Source organism: Nomascus leucogenys, chromosome 22a (assembly GCF_006542625.1).
Source record: "Nomascus leucogenys isolate Asia chromosome 22a, Asia_NLE_v1, whole genome shotgun sequence".
Classification (NCBI taxonomy): Eukaryota; Metazoa; Chordata; class Mammalia; order Primates; family Hylobatidae; genus Nomascus; species Nomascus leucogenys.
Window position 1 is genome coordinate 48648591 of NC_044402.1, and position 25128 is coordinate 48673718.

Sequence of the window (25128 nt, forward strand, 5' to 3'; positions counted from 1 at the left end):
ACTGTGATTGATTTGCGTGGGCCTCTGAAGAGAAACCGACTCCGGTGTGAACGGTTTTAGGAACCTCCGTCTCCTGCTGGCTCCCAGGTGCGCTATCCGACGCAGCGAGACGCGGTGAGCCGACAGAAGAGCTGACCAGTCTCACCTGCCGCCTCAGGTCGAAGGCAAACCCCGTGCGCCCCGTCGGCCCTGTCACGCCCGCAGCCTGCTCAGGCGCCTTCTGCCTTGGGACCAGGAAGCGGAAGAAAGGGAGAGACCGGCCCGGCAACTACGTTTCTATCATGTCTCGAACATTTGTGTGAGTCCCACGAAAGCTAAGCCTGTTTATTCCCCCTCGAAGCGTTTCCACTCAGTTCTCGATCATTCATGTGAAAACGAGCCATCTCCACGTCTCCCAAACGTCTTCAAACCGTGTCCTAAGTCTTGTAAGGCCGCCTGTGGGTTCCTATTACAAATTCTGAAATAAAATACTCGGAAAATGTGGGGTATCAAGACGAGGTGGCCGAGTGGTTAAGGCGATGGACTGCTAATCCATTGTGCTCTGCACGCGTGGGTTCGAATCCCACCCTCGTCGGGCGAGGTCTTTTAATACGAAGAGGAAGAAACAATACCAAGTCCAGCCAACTTCCCTTTCAACTCTCCTGGAGTTCAGGTCCCTGGCCTTGGAGAGGAAAAAGCAGCTCTCGTAATTCTGTACCATCAGTATTATCATGGTGTTGCTGGGTTTTTTAACTTTATGGTTGATTGGGTATTGATTGTCAATATTGTGCGCGTGATCAGTTTAATGAATATTCTTCTGGTGGGCTTCCTACCTGATGACTGCAAAAACGCCTTCGAGCCTGAGAAAGGGGAGAGGGCAATAGAGAGGAGAGGAAGGTGACGGTAGGGCTAGAAAGAGAGAGAGATGAAGCTGCCAAAAAGGGGGAAAAACTCGAGGTGTGGTTACCCCAGCCCCTTCTTTTAGAAATCATTACTACTGTGAACATTAGAATAAATTCATCAAAAAGATAAGCAGAAAATAAAAACAGCACGACAAATACACCAAGGCAGAAATTCAATTACTTAGATTCTCAAGACAAATCGAGGGACCAACATTGAAGAAACGTGTAGCACTGACGACATGGCCACAAGATTTTTGTTTTGTTAAAAAAAAAAAAAAAAAAAAAAAAAGCAAGCCGGGCGCAGTGGCTCAAGCCTGTAATCTCAGAACTTTGGGAAGCCGAGGCGGGTGGATTACCTGAGGTCAGGAGTTCAAGACCAGGCTGGCCAACTTGGCGAAACCCCGTCTCTACTAAAAAATACAAAAAAATTAGCAGGGTGTGATGGGCGCCTGTAATCCCAGCGACTCGGGAGGCTGAGGCGCGAGAATCGCTTGAACGCAGGAGGCGGAGGTTGCAGTGAGCCGAGATGGCGCCACTGCTCTCCAGCCTGGGTAAGAGAAAGACACTCTCTCAAAAAACAAACAAAACAAGTTATGAAATTTGGAGGTAAGTTATTTTCAAGTCTTCTTCATGATAATCTTAATAGCTGCATTATAGTCACAGGAGTTGACAAACTTTAGCAATTCTTCTGTTTTCGAAATGTATTTTAGGAAAATTAACGAGTCAAAGGATTGTTGCAAAAATCGGTCAGAGGCTTTGAACGTCTTCTGGTTATTGCTGGTAATTAGTGATTTCTATTTCAGTGTATGTTGTTTCTCTTTGCAATCAACAGTGCAAGAGGGACCCAGTTACCCCACTGACACTTTGACGTAGGATAGGTATTCAAGGAGGTGACCATGTTCTTGGGACACAACAACCGTGGTGACCATACAGTCAACACAATAAGCCTCAGCATTCACACTGAAATTGAGCTCATTCAAATGAACAGCTATCATGAGGAAATTTCCCCTAGAGACAGCATGTGCATTTTGATTTACCTGTCCTTAGACTGAGGCTTTGCTCATTACAATAGTAAAAAACACACCTCTGGCTGGAGATTTAAGATGCCTGTGAGACATACCATGTATGAACAAGCATGTACAGCTACTGCGCATGTGCACTCAGAGGACCACCCAGAAGATGATTACTAGTAACACTTCTCACCTCCTTCTAAATAGTCATATAAGACTCCCATAAAGGGAGCCTCCCTAGCGCCAATCTTTGCTGTCTCATCCTTAGGAGCAGCCCGCCCTGAATTCTCTCTCTCTCTCAGGGTGTGCTGTCTATTATGCCCCTAACTTACAAAATATTCTTTTTCCTTTGCAATAAATTAATCTACGCTGCACTTCTTTTGCTGTGTGTCTCTGGTTTAAATTCTTTATAACTAAGAAGACAAGAACCGCCGGGCGCGGCGGCTCACGCCTGTAATGCTAGCATTTTGGGAGGCTGAGGCGGGCGGTTCACTTCATGTCAAGAGTTCCAGACCAGCCTGGTCAACATGGTGAAACCCCATCTCTGCTAAAAATGCAAAAATTAGCCGGGCATGGTGGCGCACGCCTGAAATCGCAGCTACTCGGGTGGCTGAAGCAGGTGAATCGCTTGAACTCGGGAGGCGGAGGCTGCAATGAGCCAAGATCACGCCACTGCACTCCAGCCTGGGCAACAGAGTGACACTTTGTTAAAAAAAAAAAAAAAAAAAAAAAAAAAAAAAAAAAAAAAAAAAGACCCGAGGTCTTACAACAGCCATCAACAACTTGACAAGCTGAATTACATTATTTATTTTATTTATTTATTTATTTATTTATTTATTTGAGACGGAGTCTCCCTCTGTCACCTAGGCTGGAGTACAGCGGTGTGATCTCCGCTCACTGCAACCTCCGCCTCCCGGGTTCAAGGGATTCTTCTGCTTCCGTCTCCCGAGTAGCTGGGACTGCAGACACCCAGCACCACCCCCGGCTAATTTTTTTTTTTTTTTTTTTTTGAGATGGAGTCTCGCTCTGTCGCCCAGGCTGGAGTGCAGTGGCGCGATCTCGGCTCACTGCAAGCTCCGCCTCCTGGGTTCACGCCATTCTCCTGCCTCAGCCTCTCCTAGTAGCTGGGACTGCAGGCGCCCGCCACCACGCCCGGCTAATTTTTTTGTATTTTTAGTAGAGACGGGGTTTCACCGTGGTCTGGATCTCCTGACCTCGTGATCCGCCCGCCTCGGCCTCCCAAAGTGCTGTGATTACAAGCGTGAGCCACCGCGCCCGGCCTTTTATTTTTAACAGAGACAGGGTTTCACCATGTTGGCCAGGCTGGTTTGAACTCCTAACCTCTAGCAATCCGCCCGCCTCGGCCTCCCAAAGTGCTGGGATTACAGGCATGAGCCACCATGCCTGGCCAACAATTATTTATATACTTTATATAAAATCACATATATGTTACATATTTATATATATTTTGGATATATCAAGTAGAATGGCAAGAACTTTTCCATATTCTGTTCTTTAATTATGCATTTACTTGCTATAAATCTATCAGTCCTTAGAATTATTTACCTCAAATATATTTCCTTTTACTTTTCAAATAGATTTTTTAAACAATTAACTCATATATATTCATATATGTATATTTATATATATTTATATATGATATATATGATAAATATATTATATGATATATCATATAATATATGATGTATTATAAATCATATAATACATCATATATTATATATCGTACATTAAATATCATATATATGATAACCAACATGACTTTTATTACTTCCTTGCATTTTTAAGAATTGTTTTATCACCAATTATTTTATTCTTAAACACCATTGTTTACCTATGTCTTAACGTTATATAAATAGAATCATATCTCCAGTATTTTTTCTATGTTTTTCCTCAATAATATTCTATAAATTTCATTCTTGTTGTTGTAGATAGTTAATCCCTTTGTTTTTATATAGCATGTCATAACATAAACATACTGCAACATATTTATCCTTTGAATTCATTTTCCATTGCTGTGTAAAAAATTACCGTAAAATGTAGTTGCTGAAAACATTTTTTGGCGGCTGGGCACGGTGGCTCACGATTGTAATCCCAGCACTTTGGGAGACCAAGGCAGGCGGATCACAAGTTTAAGAGATCGAGACCATCCTGGCCAACGTGGTGAAACCCCGTCTCTACCAAAAATACAAAATTAGCTGGGCGTGGTGACGCGCTCCTGTAGTCCCAGCTACTCGGGAGGCTGAGCCAGGAGAATCGCTTGAACCCGGGAGACGGAGGTTGCAGTGAGCCGAGGTCGCACCACCGCACTCCAGCCTGATGACAGAGCAAGACTCTGTCTCAAAAAAAAAAAAAGAAAAAGAAAAAAAGTTGGCTTCTAATTTCTGTGGGTGAGGATTCTGGGAGTGGTTTAGCTGGGTTCTGTGGCTCAGGGTCGCTCACAAAGCTACAATCAAGGTGGCAGCAGGAGCTTCAGTCATCTCGAAGCTAGACTGGTGAAGGACTGGCTTTCATGATCACTGACATGGTTGTTAACAGCATGTTAGACTGAAGATGTAAGTACTCACCAACTATTGTCTGGAGGCCACTCTCAGTTCCTTGCCATTTGAAGTCTCCACAGGACTGCTCACAACATAGCAACTTGTTTCATCAGAGCAAGGAATTCAGAAGAGCCAGAGTGAGTACGAGCAAGAGAAAAGTCAGAATCTTTTATAACCTAATTTTGGAAGTGACATCCTATCACTTTTGCTTATGCTGTTCATTGAAAATGTTTCAGTAGGCCTAGCCCACCATTCACGGGGATGGAATTACACAAGGGCATGATTAACAGGAGCTGGGTATCATGGGGGGCTCTCTTAGAAGCTGCCTACCACACATTTTAGGTTAATGAAGATTTGTATTTCCGTTTACTTCTAGGGCCCTTCTTGTACATTTCTTCTGATGCATATGTGCTCAGGTTGCTGAGTCATAAATTATGGATATGTCATGGGTCTGGCTTTGTTCAATGTGATGTTGGTGAGATAGATCCATGTAATTATAGTTCATTTTCATTGTGCTGTACTGTTCCATGGTTTGGACCCCACAATTTATTTATCCATCCTACTGTCAGTTGACCTTTTTTTCAAGTTTTGCCTATTATAAATTACATTTTTGGAGATTTTTCCACATATCTCAGGGCACATTTGCACTGGATATACATACAGAAATGAAATGTTGACTCCTATGATATGCATAATTTATTAGATAATTTTATTAGATACCCCTCAAATTTTCAGAGATAGTATCGTGCACCTGCAGCATACATTAAGTTCCTGTTGCTTCAACTTCTTTCCAAAATTTAATATGGTCAGGCTTTTTAATTTCACTATTTTCCTGGGTGTTAATGGGTCAAAATTGCTTATTCTGTAAATACCTGATTAGTAATGCCGTTAAGTCATTTTTATATTATTATTACTATTCAATATTTCATTTTGTGAAATGCCTCTTCAAATACTTGATTTTTGTTTTTCTGTTCCTTTCTTACTGCTGTGTAGTAGTTCTTTCTATATTTTGACTACAAGCTCTTTGTTGATTCCATGTGTTATAAACACAATTCCCCTATGCTGTAACTTGCCGTTTGAACCTCTGAATCTCTTAATAACTTGAGGAACAAAAGATTTTTGTTTTAATGAATCTAAATTTATTTATACGTGTGTATCTGTGTCATATATTATATATGTACATATGTGTAAGTGTTTTGTGGGTTTTGTTTTACAAATCTTCTGCTCCCTGAAAGTCATAAAGATATTTCCCTTTATTAACATTTAGAAGCTATCTTGTTCTACCTTTTACATTTATATCTAAAATGCACCTAGAACTGATATTTATGTATAGTGGGAGGGAAAATCACCTGGAATATCTATCTATCTATCTATCTATCTATCTATCTATCTATCTAAATTCATTTATCTAGAGATAAGTATATTCATTTTGGTATTAAAATGACCAAGCACTTGGTGGGGCGCAGTGGCTCATGCCTGTAATCCCAGCACTTTGGGAGGACGAGGCAAGTGGATCATTTGAGGTCAGGAGTTCGAGATCAGCCTGCCCAACATGGTGAAAGCACATCTCTACTAAAAATACCAAAAATTAGCTGGGCATAGTGGCACACACCTGTAGTCCCAGCTACTCAGGAGGCTGAGGCTCGAGAACTGCTTGAGCCCCAGGGGGCAGAGGTTGCAGTGGGCTGAGATTGTGCCACTCTGCTCTAGCCTGGGTGACAGAGCGAAACTCTGTCTCAAAAAAAAAGAAAAAGAAAAAGACCAATCACCATTTGTTGAAAAAAACCATCTTTTCCCTCTCTGCTCTGCAGACTTACTTTTTCTATCACCAGATGCCCATATATGTGGTCCTTTTCATTTCTCCACTCTCTTTCTCTTGTCTATTTATCTAACTTTATAATCCCCCACACTCTTATTTACTATAGCTTTATAAGTCTTGATATGTAGTAACAGAAAACTTGACCTATTCTTCCCCTTCAAGATTTGCTTGTTCTGTGTTGCCTGTCTGTACTTACATATATATTTTGAAATTATTTTGTAAATTTCTGCCAAAAAAAAGCTGCTATGATTTTGGATAATATTTCCTGAATCTGTAGATCAGTTTGATTATAATAGGTATCTTTAAAATTATGAGATCTGGCCAGGCACGGTGGCTCACATCTGTAATCTCAGCACTTCGGGAGGAAGAGGTGGGCGGATCACTTGAGGTCAGGAGTTCGAGACCAGCCTGGCCAACATGGTGAAACTCCATCTCTAATAAAAATACGAAAATCAGCTGGGCGTGGTGACACATGCCTGTAATCCCAGCTGCTTGGGAGGCTGAGGCACGAGAATCACTTGAACTTGGAAGGCGGAGGTTGCAGTGAGCTGAGACCGCACCACTGCACTCCAGCCTGGGTGACAGAGTGAGATTCTAGCTCAAAAATAATAATAATAATAACAAAATAATAAAATAATGAAATCTTACAATGTATATATTACCTTTCAATTATTTAGATTTTCTCTAGTTTATCTCAATAGCATCATACTATTTTTCTACATAGAAAAATGGCCAACATTTTACTAGGTATATTTCAGATATCTTTTGGTTTTTCGCTACTACAGGTGATATTATTTTTTAATTTTTATTTTATTAATACATTACAATTCAACTCATTTCTTATATCTGTTATAGAAAGCCTGATATTGGTTCATTGTATGGATGCTGATATAAGGAGAAGGAGGCCTGCAATTAGAAACATCGTATTAGGAAGAGTTAGCCTCACATCAGGTGATGCAGGATACACATACGTGTACAAGACCATAGACCACTAGGAAAACTCAGTCTAAGTTATGACTGAGGCTTCCCTGCTCAACCAGCATGCCTCTTTCATGAAGGATCTAAGCAGTGGTCCTCAACCCACGGTGATTTTGCCCCATTAGGAGATATTTGACAATGTATAGAGACATTCTTGTTGTCACCAGTGGAGAGGAGATGCTACGGTATCCAGTGGATAAAGGCCAGGGATGCTCCCAAACATCCTCCAATGGAAAGGACAGCTCCCCATGACAAATAATTTTCCAGCCTAAAATGTCAATATCTTCAAATTTGAGAAACCCTGATACACTATGATACATATTAATATATACACATATATAGAGAGAAAATATATCAAATGACAATTTTAGTCTCTTTTGGATCAATACCCAACTCCTTTGCTGACATTCAAGACCCTCCATGCCCTCTACTTACCTTACTGCTCCTTAGAATGAAGTTTCAGTCTCGCTCACCTATGTCATATGAATTCCTATCTCCAATACATTTCTTAGGATCTTTAAGTAACCTGCCCTGCACCTTTAGCTTTGACTAATGTATACTTCTTCAAAGACTATTTCCAGGTCTACCCTTCTACATAGACTATAGAGAAAAGTGATTATTTGCTTCTCTTAACTCTGATATGTGATGCTTCCTCATATACCCAGCTAATAGGACATTTGCCCAGGTTTACCTTCTTTTGGATGATAGTTCTCAAACTACCCCACTCACTTGGGTAGAGTTGATCTGCTTCTGTCAAACATATACAGAAATATGTAGATCTCTTTTTCTAGCACATGATATCACTGAATAATCATTTTTTCCCAATGTGGTATCTTCTGATAAAATGAGAACTCTAGACGTTTTTCTTCAAACAGAAAATATGCTGTATGGATTGCATGTTCGTGTCCCCCCCCAAATTCGCACATTGAAATCCTAACCTCCAATATCATGGTATTAGGAGGTGGGGCCTTTGGGATGTAATTAGACCATGAGGGTGGAGTCCTCTTGAATGGGATTAGCGCCTTTGTAAAAGAGACCCCAGAGGGCTCTCTTGCCTTCTTTCTGCCAGGTGAGAATACAATGAGAAGTCTGCAACCTGGAAGAGGGCCCTCACCAGAACCTGACCACACTGGCACCCTGATTTCAAACTTTTAGCCTCCAGAACAGAGATAAATAAATTCCTATCATTTATAAACCACCCAGTCTATGGCTCTTTGTTATAGCAGCCTACACTGAACTAAAATATATACCAATCAAAACTAATTGTAGGCTGGGCCTGGAGGCTCATGTCTGTAATCCCAGTACTTTGGCAGGCCAAGGCAGGCAGATCACTTGAGATCAGGAGCTGGAGTTTGAGACCAGCCTGGCCAACATGGTGAAACTGCATCTTGACTAAAAATACAAAAATTAGCCAGGCATGGTAGCAGGTGCCTGTAATCCCAGCTACTCAGGAGGCTGAGGCAGGAGAATCGCTTGAACCTGGGAGGTGGAGGTTGCAGTGAGCCAAGATGGCTCCACTTAATTGTATACTTATACATTGTGATGTTCTCTTTCTCTTTTATACATTCTCCACTACACAGCTTTAATGCAACCCATCCTGGGCCATAGGAACAAACTCATGGTATTAGACGCAACTTGAATCACATATAATAATACTAACAGAATATTTAAAAACACTAACAGAGACCTAGAGTGACACAGAGACAGATTAGCACCTAGAGACACACCATGTGAGAAACCGACATGCCGTAAAACAGACACAATCACACCTCCACACATTATGATAAGGCATTGAGGGCCAACATGTACCAGACACTGTGCTAAGCACTTCCTAGTCAAATTTACATAACATTCTCATAAAAAACTATGAGACAGGTACAAATAATTTCCACTTAAAAGTGAATAAATCCAAGGCACAAAAATATAATTTTCCCAAGGTCATCAGATGATAAATTGGGGTCGGGGTAGGAATTTTACCTGTCTGGTCTTTGACCTTAATTACTACTCTGAAGTATCCCCTTCCCCAAGTTATAATGAGGCTGGTTTCTTCTCTTTTTTCAGATCTCAGGTCTAAGAGGCCTTTCAAGTTTCCACATTTAAAGAGCCAACATTGCCTTGCTTCATTGTCGTTAAGAACTCACGACTATTTGAAAGTATTTATTATCCTCTACTTTTGTATAGCTGCTTGCCCTTCCAAGAGTTAGGCAAGAGAGGCTTCCTTCATCTAGGATTGCCAGATATAGCATATAAAAATATAAAATGCCCACTTAAATTCGAACTTCAGCTTTCTAACATATCTCATGCATTATTTGAGAGTTACTTATATTAAATGCTTATATTCATTGTTTATTTGAAATTCAAATTTAATACGGCATCCTATATTTTATGTGGCAACCCTCTCCATCACAGTCAACTCATCTATTGAGTCTTTCATATAGTTATTTTTTTTTGTTTGGTTGGTTGGGTTTTTCTTTCTTTTTTTTTTTGAGATGGAGTCTTGCCCTGTCTCCCAGGCTGGAGTCAATGGCGCGATCTCGGCTCACTGCAACCTCTGCCTCCCAGGTTCAAGCGATTCTCCTGCCTCAGCCTCCCAAGTAGCTGGGATTACAGGCGGGTGCCACCAGGCACACTAATTTTTTTTTTTTTTATCTTTAGTACAGACAGGGTTTCACCATGTCGGCCAGGCTGGTGTCGAACTCCTGACCTCGTGATCCACCCGCCTTGGCCTCCCAAAGTGCTGAGATTACAGGTGTGAGCCACCATGCCCAGCCTCATATAGTTGTTTTTAAATGTATACCTTCAATGTAGAAATACAATAAGTATTTCTATGGCTGTGGTTCAGGAAATCCATGTAACTGCTTGAATTGGGTGCAGGAACTGGCATTTTTACAGATTTGCAGGGAGAATGTTCATAGATATTTCTAGATAAACAAATGGATCAATGCTTTTTACCTTTGCTCTCTTGCCAAGTGAGCACTAGCTCCTTTTTATGTAGGATTTTTCCTTAGAACTTTCTCAGACTTGGTGATTTCCCAGCTGTTCTTACACAAACCTCCTCAACTCCCTTTGCCTTATAGAAAGACATAGAGAGACAATGTGTTTGTGAAAGCAGTCTGAAGATGTGGATCCTCATGGTGGATTCACCGCCCACTGTGTCTTGTTTCTCTTTTCATTCCAGGCTTCTAGTCCCTAATTTTTCTCATATTCAAAATATTATAAACCATTCAGATTCTTGAAGCAATGAGCAAAATAATTCATACAAAATTATTTGTAGGTTCTCAAAAGCAAGAGAAGTGCCACTAATTGCTATTATATGATATGTGCCTCCCACATTCAGAAACAGACACACAAGAAGGCATCAAGCACAGAACAGGAATTGAAGTTATTGCCAGGACCAGTATCTTTTGGAACTCAATTGCCTTAATACAGATCCAGGAAAATGTATACCCACAAAATAAGCATATCCCTACAACCAGCAGACTAGGTGGAAATGGTAAGAGGAAATGTTTTGGGAACTCACTTCTACAACTCCCCTAATGTGGTTCTTAAGTGTGGTGGCATATCCAGAATGGATGATATGCCCAGGCATCTGCTTCACCAATACTGGGGCCCATTGCTGAGTTGGGAACAGAGTTAGGGAAATTACATATTCTCCTGAGATACAAATACTAGATAAGTAATTAGATTATTTGATATAATTTTCCTTTGTGTTGTGGAGAACCAAATGAGGCCATAAGTACATAAACAAGGGAGATCCTTAACCTGGAAGGTCAGGAGAAATATCCCAGGGTAGGTGGCATCAAAGCCATAAACTGAAGGAATGAGAAGCTGTGGAGGCATCAATATTCAATACTTTTTGACCAACATCTGTGTGATAGGATTAAGTCCCTACTCTGGAGAAGCCTCCATCTTATTGGGAGTTACTTTTTCAACTTTACATAGTAGAAATATTTTCTAGTTTGTCATTTGTTTTCTATCCTTATTTGCTGATATCTGTTAAAACATTTTAAATGCATACATACTAAACTTTCCTTTTTGTGTTTTTATTATGTTCAGAATGAAATGCAAAACACAAATCAAAAGAAGCAGTTTTCTGTATTTTTCAATCTGAAGAAATTATATTACCATTGCATGCATCAAGTCTTTCCTTTTCAACATTAAATGTATTGTTACTGTTTGCACACTTCCTATATAAAATAGGTCCTAAGAAAAATTTGGGGTGATAGAACATATATAATCTGCAAAAGTACCACCCACAAATCCTATAGTCCTATATAGGCTATTTATTTTTATCGACTTTTTAATGGAAATCCAGTCAAAGGAGAAAGCAGTTGAGATGGGTGTGGCAGAATGTGAGTGAAAGGTGTGATCTCACCAGTCCCAACAAAAGGAGAACATCAGACCAGAGCCCTTCAGGTGCACTCTGGAGGCTTCAAAGTTGGATGCCTGAGGAGAGCTCCTCAGTGTAAAAGAAGGTGAGTTTTAATTCTTGCATTATTTCTATGTTTTATTAGAAGTCACTTTAATGAGGGATATGTGTTTATTATGGGGAACTTTTTTTTCTTTTAAAGACTAAGTAGACAGTCTAGGAAGTATAGGAATTGTCTCACATAATTTTTTTAAATGAAATTCCTCTGCCCCCTAAACCTTGAAAATGTTTTGGATAAAATGTTACTAAGGATTCTGCGGAGTTGTCCTTAAAAATATAAATGCTTGTATCACATCATGGAACTATTTAATGTTATGTCAATATTATTTGTTGGACCTAAACTAAAATGGAAAAGTCACAGAAACATGGACAATAGTTTATGGAGCTTAAAAATCTTATAAGGCACTCAGGTATTAGGCAACAACGACACTAAAGAATAGTATAATTATAAGTAGATGTGGTTAATTAAACAAAAACAAGACTGGCCCCTTTCTAAAGCAGTTATGTATAGGTATGAATCATATTTCACTTGCAATCTCTTGCTAGCATTTTTTAAAAATTTCCCCCAGAGGAGGATGCATCATTTATGGAAGTACTGCAATACCAAGATGATGTGTGGAGTGGACAGAGGAAGTTGTTATTCTACCTCCTACTTCCAAAAGTCCACTTAATATATTGTTCCTTGGATACAGGACATATCAGATATTAAATTGATAAGGACAAACATTACACTTGATGTTAGCCAAAAGGCCGAGAAGCAATTTGTTATATTTAACTCCTAATTTTGGCCTAAGTACTGTCAAAGTCAAAATAAAATATAGAGATGAATCTCTAAACATTTTATTTGGGAATCACAAAATTGCAATTCGAGACATATGCACAGACTGGGGTGGTCCTCAGTATGTCTGAAGAACAGAGGAAGTTGGAGATTTTACTGGAAAGAGAAACATTATGTATTGTTTTGAAAGAAAGCTAATTGGCACTAGAGAAGCTCTTGAGAGCTGGCAAGCTCTGACCTGCAAGTGACAGTAGTAAGTAAAATGTCTTAGAGTCACCAAAAGTCATTTCAGCAGCTACTAGGTAAAACTAGTCTTAGGAATAAAGCAAGCCATTTCGGCAGCTGAGCTTATGGAAAAGGTAAGAACCACATGAATGATGGTAGAGATCCCTTTACTGAATTCCATTAGCAGGGACAAAAGAGGTCTTTACCAGGAAAAACTGTCTGGAATGGTAAAGCAGAAAAATTACCATTAAGAAGAAAATTTATGCTTTTATGCTGACCCCACAGCATCATATTTCCACCTCTGGCTGCATATTGGTTCTTTTAAATAGGTAGTGGAGTTCTTCTACCAGTTCACAAGTGTAGGTATGCTGGTCAAGTGTGCTCAGCTAATAACTCCATGAAGTTTAACATTCCAAGGGATTTGTTAATAGCACCTAATAAGAACCTTTTTAAAACAGCTAGAAGTGGAAGGATCACTTGAGACCAGGAGTTCAAGACCAGCCTGGGCAATATAGTGAGAAACCGCATCCCCCCGCAACCCCTTGTCTCCACAAAAAAAATTTTAAAAATTAGCTGGGTGTGGTGGCACACACTTATAGTCCCAGCTACTCAGGAGGCTGAGGCAGGAAGATGGTTTGAACCCAGGAGTTCGAGGCTACAGTGAGCTATGATTGCACCACTGTGCCCCAGCCTGGGTGACAAAGGGAGACTCCATCTCAAACAAAAAAAAGAGTAACATTTTGACTCAACAGTTTGTTTCTTTTGTTGCTTAGTAGTGTTTCTTTGCAGGGATATACCACAATATTTTAGCCATTCATCTATTGATGAACATTTGGATTATTTCCAGATTTAACTAATACAAATAAAGCTGCTATAAGTATTTTTGTACAAACCTTTATATGGACACATATTTCCTTTTCTCTTGAGTAGATACCTAGAAGTGTCATGGCTGAATCATACGGTAGTTAGTTGTATGATTAACTTTTTAAGAACCTATCAAAACGTTTTCCATAGTAGTTTTTACATGCATAGGACAAATTTATGAGAGTTCCAGTTCCTCTATGTCCTTTCCAATACTTCATCTTCAGTCTTTTAAATTTTAGGCATTCTAATAGATGTGTAGTGGTATTTGATTGTGATTTTAGTTTGCATTTCCCAAATGACTAATGATATTCAAAGTATTTTCCTGTGCTTATTTGCTAACAATACATTTTCTTTGAAGTGTCTGTTCATATCTTTTGCCCACTTATTTAATTAGGTTGTTTATCCTTAGTGTTGAGAGTACTATATTAAGTATTGTTCATTCTGGATACCAGTCCTTTATCAGGTAAGTGCATTTATAAGTATTTCCCTGAGTTTGTGGCCTGATTTTTCATTTTCTTAACACTGACTTTCAAAGAGCTATTTTTAATTTTGAAGAAATCCAATGCATCAGTTTGTTCTTCATTGGATTCTGGTGTCATATCTAAGAAATCTTTGCCTAATCCAGTGTCACAAAAATTTCTCTTATATTTTCTTGTAGAGGTCTTGTAGTTTTAGGTTTTATGTTTAAATGTATGAACAGTTTTAATTTTTGCAAGATATAGACACAAGTTCATATGTATATATTACATATCATATATATATATATATTTTGCATGTGGATATTCAATTTTTCTAACACTATTTGTTGAAAAGACTATCCTTTTTCCACCAGGATGCCTTTGGGCCTTTTTCAAACATCAGTTGTTTATATACATGTTGGTTTGTTTCTGGATTCTCTATTGTGTTCCATTGACCTACTTGCCTATCTTACAACCATACCATGCTGTCTGGCTTTCTGAAGCTTTATAATTCTGTGAAATGAGGTAGTTGATAGCCATCCAGCTTTGTTCTTCTTTTTCAGAGTTGTTTCGGCAACAGTAGATCCTTTTCATTTCCATATTAATTTTGGAATCAGATTGTCATTTCTGCAAAGAAACCTCCTGGGTTTTGACTGGGTTAGTGTTGAATTTGTATATTAGCTTGGGAATAATTGTTATCTTAACAATACTGAGTTTTCTGGCCTATAAGCAAGTTTTATCTCTCCAAGTATTAAAGTCTTCTTCGATTTCTCTCAGAAATATTTTGTAGTTTTCAGGGTATAGATATTTCACATCTTTTCTCAAACTCATCCCTAAGTATTTCATATTTTAATTTTATTATAACATTTTTAAACATTTTATTTCTGATTGTTGCTAGTATATACAAATGCAGTTGAGTTTTTTATATTGATCTTGCATCCTACAGCCTTTCTGAACTCAAGCATTAACTCTAGTAACTTTTTGTACATTCTGTCTGATTTTCTACATGAGATGGCCACGTCATTTGAGAATAACGGTAAGTGCTATCTTTACAATTTAGAGATTCTTACTTCTTTCCTTCCATTGTTCCTTCTTTTCTTTCCTCTTTTTTTTCCCCCTAATTTCACTAGCTAGAATTTCCAATACAACATTGAATAGAAGTGGTGAAAGCAAACATGACTATCTTGTTTACGACCTTAGGGGGAAAACATTCAGTCTTTAAGTATAATGTTAGTTGTAGATTTTTTGTAAATACCCTTTATCACATGAGGAAGTTCTCCTCTATTTCTAGTTTACTGAGAGTTTTCATCAGTAATGAATGTTGAATTACGTCAAATGCTTTTTCTGCCTTATAGTGTGACAGTCCTCCACCAGCTTGCTTAAGGGTGATATCTGCTACTTGAACCCTGAAGGCTGGGTGATAAGCCAAGGCCATGGTACCCAGCCGAGGAGCAGGTATCCCTGAGAACCCAAATATCCCAGAGAGTATCTGAGAACCTACCAAAGAAAACAGTCTCCTTGCCTAAACACAGTAGGCAAAGACCAGAACATTAGCTTAAAAGCAGCTTAGAGATGGTGGCAGCACAGCTCTCTAGAGCTGTCTTGCTGCCGTCCAGGAATGCCCTCTATATAAGTCCTAATAAACTCATCTACTTATCAAGCTGAACTTGTCCAAGTCATACTTTGGTCTCTGGGTTCCTTCCGAGTTTGGGAGAAATGTTACAGTCCCAAGTTTTTCTTGTAACATTCCTCTGTTGAGATTTCTTACTTTGTTAATATGGTATATTATGTTGATTGATTTTTCTAATGTTTAACCAACTCCACATTTTTTGGAAAAGCCAGGAATACTTGATCATGGTGTATTATTGTTTTTACGTATTACTGAATTTGATTTTCTAAAATTTTGTTTAGAACTTTTGTATCTCTGTTCATGAAGGATATTGGTCAGTAAATTTCTTTGTTTATATTTGTCCAGTTCTAGTACCAAGATGATGTTGCCCTATGGAATGAATTAAGATAAAAGTTAACCAATATTTTAAGAAGCCAGACAGTAAATATTTTAGGCTATGCAGACAATCAGGTCTCTGTCACAACAATTCAACTTTGCTGTTCTGGTGGAAAGTAGCCATAGATAATACACAAATTAGTGAATGTGATTGTGTTCCAATAACACTTTTTTTTGAAAATCAGGTGGTGGGTCATATTTGGTTTGTGGGCCATAGTTTGTTGACCTCAGTTAGGAAGTATTTCTTCCCGATTCTAACACTTCTATGAAAATGAAAAGCCAATTATAAAGAAAAACACAGTTGGAGAATTTACAGTGTAAGTTGCCAACCCCTATCTTAAACTATGGTAATAAGAATGATTGCTATTGAGCCAGAAACATGTGTGTAGTCACCTGATTCATGAGAAAGGTAACACTGCAATGCAAGGGTTGTCTTTTCAACAAATTGTGTTAGGTCAATGATATGTCCATATGGAAAAGTCCATATGGAAAAGATTGTTACAAATCAGTAAGTAAAGTACAAATAATTTAAAAATGGGCAAAGACATGAACATTCTCTTCCACTAAATGACATTCAATGTATATGAAGCATATGAATAGGTACACAATATTAAGACTCATCAGGAAACTGAAAATGAAAGCAACAGTGAGATATCACTAACACATCCTATTCAGAAAGGCAAAACTTAAAAAGCCTAACAAGATAAAGGCAAAAATTTGAAGCAATTAAAATCATCTTATAGGAGTTTGAATTGGTTTATACATTCTAGAAAAATATCTGTCAGTGTTTACTAAACCTAAATATATGGTTACTTTAAAAACTGTTAATTCCATTCCTATTATATGCTCAAAAGAAATGAGCATAGGCTGGGTGCAGTGGCTCATGCCTGTAATCCCAGCACTTTGGGAGGCCGAGGTGGGTGGATCACAAGGTCAGGAGATCAAGACAATCCTGGCTAACACAGTGAAACCCCGCCTCTACTAAAAATACAAAAAATTAACCGGGCGTGGTGGCACCCACCTGTAGTCCCAGCTACTCGGGAGGCTGAGGCAGGAGAATCACTTGAACCTGTGAGGTGGAGGTTGCAGTGAACTGAGATTGTGCCACTGCACTCCAGCCTAGGTGACAAAGTGAGAATCCGTCTCAAAAAAAGAAATGAGCGCATATGTACACCAAAAGACATACATAAAAATATTCATAAAACTTATATTCATAATAGGGAAAAAGATAAGCTAAAAGCAACTGAAAAGTAACCAAGGCCATTACATTTTAAATTGTTAACATTTCCTGAAATTGTCTTCTAAAACAATGTCTTCTTTTAATTCTTGAAGTACAGATGAACACTTTAGTCCTAATGACATCATCATTTACAGAACATGGTGAGTTAACCAACTATTTTACCATGCATGTATAAATCTCAATAAAACAAAGAAATTTTAGAACTCAAATCTATAAACTTTAAAGTATTGACTTTGTAACGTGATTAATTTAAATGTAAATTAAAATATATGTTTGTGCCTGACATAGTGGCTCACGTCTGTATTCCCAGCATTTGGGAGGCTGAGATGGGCAGATCACCTGAGTTAGAGTTCGAAACCAGCCTCAACAACATGGAAAAACCCTATCTTTACCAAAAAAAAAAAAAAAAAAAAAAAATGGCCAGGTATAGTCCCAGGTACTTGGGAGGCTGAGGTGGGAGGATCGCTTAAGCCAGGGAGGCAGAGATTTCAGTGAGCCAAAAATGCGTCATTGCACTCTGGCCTGAGAAACAGAGCCAGACCCTGTCTCAAAAAGAAAATATATATGTATATTAGTTTGATAAACTCCAATATAACTTTTTTACATAAAATTGACTTTTTTTAAGTTTATAAATATAAATATTTTAATATGATATTTAAATCCAATTTTGCTGGAAAGCCTAAATACAATGTGGAAGCTATTGACTTGTCCTATTATCAGTCTTACATACTATTATAAAAGAAATGATATACCATTATAGCTTCTCCCAACTATCCAAATGCTTATGGGTCAGGTGTGAAACCTACAAGATGAAGCAAATGAGGATTTATCTAGGGGTGACAGTTTTGTGGAAAGAAATGAGTATCAGGGAAGGCTACACAATGCAAAAACAAAATTCTATGAGGACTTGAACCCAAGGCATTTTGCTTACCAGACAAGTAAGCTGAATGACAAAGCAACAATTCCCTGTCATAAAAGTTAATTTATTTGATATTATAGTATAGACATTTTAAAACACACCAGAAAAATTTTAGAGTTTGAAAATAACAAGTCACATTTTGTTTTGAGCAGGAAACATATCAAGACAACTTCCTTCATACAAGACATTATTGTAATCCCAGCGAGTCAGGAGGCCCAAGCAGGAGGACCACTTTAGGCCAGGAATTTGAGATTAGCCTAGGAAACATAGTGAGACCTCGTCTCTAAGAAAATAAATTAGTCATTGTAGTAGCACACACCTGTAGTTCTAGCTACTTGGGAGGCTGAGGTAGGAGGATGACTTGAGCCCAGGAGTTTGAGGCTGCAGTGAACCATGATCACACCACTGCACTCCAGCCTGGGTGACAGAGTGAGAAAGAAAAAAGAAAAGAAAAGAAAAGAAAACCAGTTATTTCCACTGTTTTCAGAACAAATCAGACTGAAGTTTACTTGTGTCAACAGTGTGTGAGGTTACAATGTGATACTTACTATTCTTGAGGAGATGGAAATGTTCAGAAAAGAAGCCACATAAAGTACATGGTGGAAGAGCAAAAATGCAAAACAGGCTTAAAGAACTGTGAGAGTTTAGAAAAAAGCAATAGATCAAAGGGATCAAGAATGGGCATTAGAAGATGAAACTGAAGACAGAATAGGGAGTAGGGGGTTCCAAGTATAGAAATAGGACATCATTATGAGGAAAAGAGAAGAACCTGTTTAGTTGGGCATGAAACATACATTCTAGGTAGAAATAATTTTTTTTTCTTTTTTTTTTTCTTGTGACGACATCTAGCTCTGTCACCCAGGCTGGAGTGCAATGGCACAACCTTGGTTCACTGCAACCTCCGCCTCCCAGGTTCAAGCGATTCTCCTGCCTTAGCCTCTGAGTAGCTGGAATTACAGGCGCCCGCCACCACACCCAGCTAATTTTTGTATTTTTAGTAGAGACGGGGTTTCACTGTGTTGGCCAGGCTGGTCGCTAACTCCTGACCTCGTGATCCGCCTGCCTTGGCCTCCCAAAGTGCTGTGATTACAAGCATGAGCCACCGCGCCTGGCCCAGTAAAAATAATTTTTAAAAGCTTATCTGGAAAAATGTATATAGAAACAAGTAATGGTTTAAAACCCAGACTAAAAGGATAGAAGCTCTTTTGAAAAACTTCGAGTAGAGAAGTTACTTTCTCAGACTAAGCTTTGAAGTGTATTTCTTATCTGTCAGGAAGGTTGGAAGATGGTGAGCCTAGAAGTGGAGAAACCAGAAACTTTTCAAACAAGGCCCCCAGATGCTAGGCCATGTTCTTCAGCCTCTGAAGTCAGCAGTGAATACATGTGACACCGCATTTCCTCGATAATGCTATGTGCCACGAATGCATGAAGGAATGAATGAAAAGAAAGCAAATGTGCGGGAATAATCTACAAGAGTTGGCGAGTCATTGGAGGTGGAGATGTATGTCTAATGGGTGGGAATGCACAAATCTGTAAATATGTGTCAAGTGAACCGTTGGGTACATGCGGACAAGGAATGTGGAGGGAACATGAGCTGATACGTGAGAAGCAGCACATTTCAGAATCAAAACTATTCTGCTTTCTAGTACTGGCTTTGCCACTTATCAATCTTGGGACTTAAGGAAGTTTTCTACTCTGAGTCTCAGCTTCATCTCTAAAATGAGGATGATGATACCTGTTTGTGAAAAATATTAAGCTGGATAAAATGAAACAATGTAAATGACTCAATTTTTTTTTTCTGAGAGTCTTGCTCTGTCGCCCAGGCTGGAGTGCAGTGGCGCGATCTTGGCTCACTGCAAGCTCCACTTTCCGGATTCACGCCATTCTCCTGCCTCAGCCTCCCCAGTAGCTGGGACTACAGGCTCCCGCCACCACGCCCAGCTAATTTTTTGTATTTTTAGTAGAGATGGGGTTTCACCGTGTTAGCCAGGATGGTCTCAATCTCCTGAGCTCGTGATCCACCCACCTGGGCCTCCCAAAGCGCTGGGATACAGACATTAGCCACCACACCTGGTCATGACTCACACTTTATTGTCCCCTAATACATAGCCCTGAATAGATGGTGGTGATTTTTTATGATAAGGTCCTTTTGGTGATATTTTCAAGAGGAGTATCTCAGGCCATGTGGTTGCAAGTGCAGATTTAAAACAAGGAGAAATCTAGGCTAGAGACAAGTTTGCCAGCATTCATCCTTTCAGCTGTACTACGTCACCTACTCTGCACTAGGGCCAGAGAGGAAACAATGGCTGGTGAAAGAGCAACTGATATTTCTGAAGGCGGGAAGACACAAATAATTAGAACGAGAGGGTGAGCAAGGAACATTGACAGCGCAGCCCTCAAGTCTTGGGTCCTTCTAAGTGCAGGACGAAAAAGGAAGCCTTGGCGACACATAAATTCTTACAAGCCAATGTTTCTCTTCTGGAAGAAATGGAAACTCAGAAATCAGTGCTCTCAAAGGGAAATTAGGTATGATTTCTTGAGAGCCACAACCCAACCAGGCTACAAGGCTTTCCAAATAATAGTCCTGAGTTTGAGCTTCAGAGAAGGAAGGTATATTTTCAAGTCATGCACTGTATCAATTGCCTTTTTTGGTACATAAAAGAAAATACTGTATATGCTAATAATCATTAACAAAAAAACATTCAGGTAAAAAGAAAAAAATCTGAGTTTTAACAAAACTGAAAAACACTCAGAAGAGGACTATATGGAATGACAATTTGTTTTTCATCTTCTGGATCATCCCCTGAGGAAAGTAAAGAAAGTTCCCTCAGGATATTCCAGTTGGCAACAGCGGAGCAGAGGAATATTATTTTATCCATTTATTCAGAGAAGTACTTTGCTGGGCACTGTTCTAGAAGCTGGGAAATACAAGTGATCAAAATATAACCTACCCCACAACTCCCCAATCCAGCTCCAAAAAACTTTTAGTGTGGAGGATGGCATAGTAAAGATAATAAGCCAATGAATAAGGAAAACATAGCATTTCAGATCTTTATATTATGACCAAAAAAAAAAAAAAAAGTCCTAAATTGGAACAGGAAACACAGATGGGGTGGCTCAATTACAAGATGGCAGTTAAAGAAGGCCTCACTGACAAGATGAGTTCCCAGTGTTAGGACCCCAATATCCTTCCTTACAAAGAGTGGGGATCCCACCCTAGAAAAGGAATAGCAGTTCAACCACCCCACAGCAGCTCTGGCAGGGCTGTTTCTGGATAACTTCATGGAGAAATGCACACACTGCCTTTCATTTCAAAGATGAGCATCAGTCTCGTCTTCAGAGAAGATGCAGCCATTTTGGGGTTAGGGTTTCTCTCCTCAGGTCACTAGTGTAGGTGCACCTGCTGAGAAGTTTCAGCCACTCCACCTGCAATAAGACAGTTAGTTAATGAGAAAAGCAAGACAGAACCTGTGAAGAACATGTGACCATCAGCCATTTGAATGAAAGGGGGCAAATTTGAATGAAAGGGGACACATTTGTTTGTGTTTGCATAAAGATATTCCAGACAGGTACACAGGAAACGAATAAAAGTGGTTCATTGTAGTATATCAAAGATAAAACACCAGGCCTTACTTTAAATGACGAAAACAGATTTTATTTAGTAACCACTGACAGTGGGGAACGATCTGGGTTTCATAACTGGCACATATCAAAATCAGGCTCCACTCCTACCACAGAGCCTGGGAGACGAGGGCCCTATCTTCAGACATTGACTGAAACAAACGGTAAATTCCTTTGGCGGCATCAATTGAGTTTTCTCAGGCAGGCACTTGAGGAGACTGGGGCTATTAGGAACTATGTTCGGGTTTGTTCAGGTCTTTATAGGCCAAGGTGGCCACCTAGTCCAGAAGAGGGCTCAGAAGAAGCCGCCTAGAGTTTGGTCAAAAAGAGAATCTTTGCCAAGTAGATGGGGGAACTGGGCGGCTGGGGGCTGTTGGAGATGGGATGGTTTAAAGTATTTTTTGTATATTCAATTATTAAACCGTAGCAATGAAATACCTAATCGAAATCATAAAACTAAACAAAGTTTTAGCTACATTATCCTATCCGTTATTGCCACAAGATGGCGACAGCGCTTCTCAACTCATAAAACTAAAGTTGTAGCTACATTAGCCTATCCATTATCGCCACAAGATGGCAATAGCGCTTCTCAACTCGCCTGCGGGATGGAGGGAGGGTGTGGCCCCGAGAACTCCTCCCTGTGCCAACAGCAGCTCTCCAGCCCGCAGCGCTTCCTGATGTTCCGTTAGTTCAGTCGTCTGAACTCTGCATGTAGATTCCTCTCAGGGCAGCCCTTTGTTGACCAAAAAAGAAATATGTTCACTGATTTGGCCAGCTTTTTTAAACTTTTTTTTGGAGGGGAAAGGGAGTGGTCATGGACATCCTGAAGTAGAACACAAAAATACAGAGAATCCTGCACTTCCCAAGTCTCGTCGCGCAGGCTTCAACAATTACCAACATCTTGCCCATTTTATTTCATTATCCGCACCCACACTGACAGACGAGGGAGTCTAAAAAATATCCAAAACATGAAATCCCAAATATGTGATTTTAATCATGAATATTTTCACAAATATCCTAACAGATATGGATATAAAGAAAATACACTAAGATTTTACACCAAAGAAAATTTAAAAAATGATGTGTAACATTATCCCATACCTAGCCCTTAAAGAAAATCCTGAATTGTCTCAAATATTTTTTGTATTGATTTTGCCTGAGATCCCACCAGATCCAAATATGGCATTTGATTGCTGTTCCTCTTGAATGTATTAAAATCCCTAAATTTACCCAAGTCTCCAAGTAGCCTGAGTGCTCTTTGAAAAAGGAATTGACTTCCTTCCTTCCTTCCTTCCTTCCTTCCTTCCTTTCTTTCTTTCTTTCTTCTCTTTCCCTCTGTGGCCCAGGCTGCAATCTACTCAGCTCGCTGCTGCCCGCGCCGCGCACTGCCTGGGACTGCCACCGCACGCCACCGCTGCCTGCTTTTTCTCCTTTGGCTGCAGGCGCGCGGTCGCCATGTTGGCCACGCTGCTCGCCAGCTCCTGACGCCGAGTGCTCTGCCCGCCTCAGCCTCCCGAGCCCCTGCCCGGCCACCGCCCCGTCTGGGACGTGGGGAGCGCCTCTGCCCGGCCGCCCCGTCCGGGAAGAAGTGAGGAGCGCCTCTGCCCGGCCGTCCCGTCCGGGAAGAAGTGAGGAGCGCCTCTGCCCAGCCGCCCCGTCCGGGAAGAAGTGAGGAGCGCCTCTGCCCGGCCGCCCCGTCCGGGAAGAGGTGAGGGGTACCTCTGCCCGGCCGCCCCGTCTGGGAAGTGAGGAGCACCTCTGCCCGGCCGCCCCGTCTGGGAAGTGAGGAGCGCCTCCGCCCGGCCACCCCGTCCGGGAAGAAGTGAGGAGCGCCTCTGCCCGGCCGCCCCGCCTGGGAAGAAGTGAGGAGCGCCTCTGCCCGGCTGCCCCGTCTGGGAGGTGAGGAGAACCTCTGCCCGGCCACCCATCGTCTGGGAGGTGAGGAGCGCCTCTGCCCGGCCGCTCCGTCTGGGAGGTCTACAATGGAGGCCAGAAGCAATGTGGGGGCTGGACGTGGTGGCTCACGCCTGTGGTCCCGGCACTCTGGGGGGCGAGGCGGGTTGATCACTTCGGGCTAGGAGTTCGAGACCAGTCTGGCCAACTTGGCGAAACATGAAAAATACAACAGACAAACCAACCAACCAACTCAGTGACAACAAAACAGGTCTACCCTGGAGTCATACTCTAATTTTTTCTATTTTCCTCCCTTTCTGATCCTTTATCCCACTTTCTTTTTCTTCCTCTTCCTTCTCCCTCTTGTCAAATAGAGGATTGAGTTATTATCACTGATCCACATAAAGTCCCTCTCTACCTTATTTTAACTCCCACCCCCCATTTCTATTCCCCGACTTCCCATGTGTAACCTTCCTAATATGTTTGATACGCATCTTTTTGTTTGTATGTATTTTTAGAAAATGTTTATTGTTTTTGTGTGCAAAAAAAAATAAAAAAAAAAAAAAAAAAAAAAAAAAAAAAGAAAAAGGAATTGAGAGACCATAATCTGGGTGGGAATTCTCACTGATCATGGATTGTCATTGCTTTTAAACCATTCTTTGAAAAGTGTTGGGGAAAAAATGTTTTGTTTTCTCTTTTTTTTTGAGACAGAGTCTCGCTCTGTTGCCCAGGCTGGAGTGCATAGCACGATCTCAACTCATTGCAACCTCTGCCTCACGGGTTCAAGCGATTCTCCTGCCTCAGCCTTCCAAGTAGCTGGGACTACAGGCACGCATCATCACGAATGGCTTATTTTTGTATTTTTAGTAAAGACCAGGTTTCACCATGTCGGCCAGGCTGATCTCGAACTCCTGACCTTACGTGATGTGCCTGCCTCAGCCTCCCAAAGTTCTGGGATTACATGCGTGAGCCACCGCACCCAGCCAAAGGTATATTTTTTATGAGTGTTTTTTAAAACACTCAAATTGTCTGTCACGGCTCCTTGCCTATGCCCCTAAAAAGAGAGGGGAGGGGTAGGGGAAGGGGGGCAAACAGAAACAAAAAGAAAACTGACAAACAGAGGAGAAGTCCAAAATTCCAACACCCATTAAGTCAAGACTTCCCACAGTTCTCTAAGCCAGCAAATGAATGTAATTTAAACTGTTTTAAACTTCTCATAAAAATAAATCATTTTTGGTAAATCAATAAACAGAGGCATCTCCATGACTACTGGTGGGAGTATGTACTCCTCCTTTTCTAAAACAAAAAAACAGCAGAGAGCCCTGAGTTGGAAACATGAAAAGCATAACTTTTTTGAGTTAGCTATTATTAAGTGTAATATGAGAGGTACCACTCCATTCCTACCTCTCCTTTCTTTAACCAATGCATTTTGGCTACAGAAGAAATTATG

General features: G+C 40.4%; 2 non-coding genes across 2 annotated transcripts; one reads left to right on the forward strand and one right to left on the reverse strand.

Moving 5' to 3' along the window:
- Window positions 1-492: 492 nt before the first annotated feature.
- Window positions 493-574, forward strand: TRNAS-GCU. The gene has a single exon. It is a non-coding gene; the product is annotated as a tRNA-Ser (tRNA).
- Window positions 575-12245: 11671 nt separating this feature from the next.
- Window positions 12246-12437, reverse strand: LOC115832690. Its single transcript, XR_004028204.1, has one exon. It is a non-coding gene; the product is annotated as a U2 spliceosomal RNA (small nuclear RNA).
- Window positions 12438-25128: the final 12691 nt, after the last annotated feature.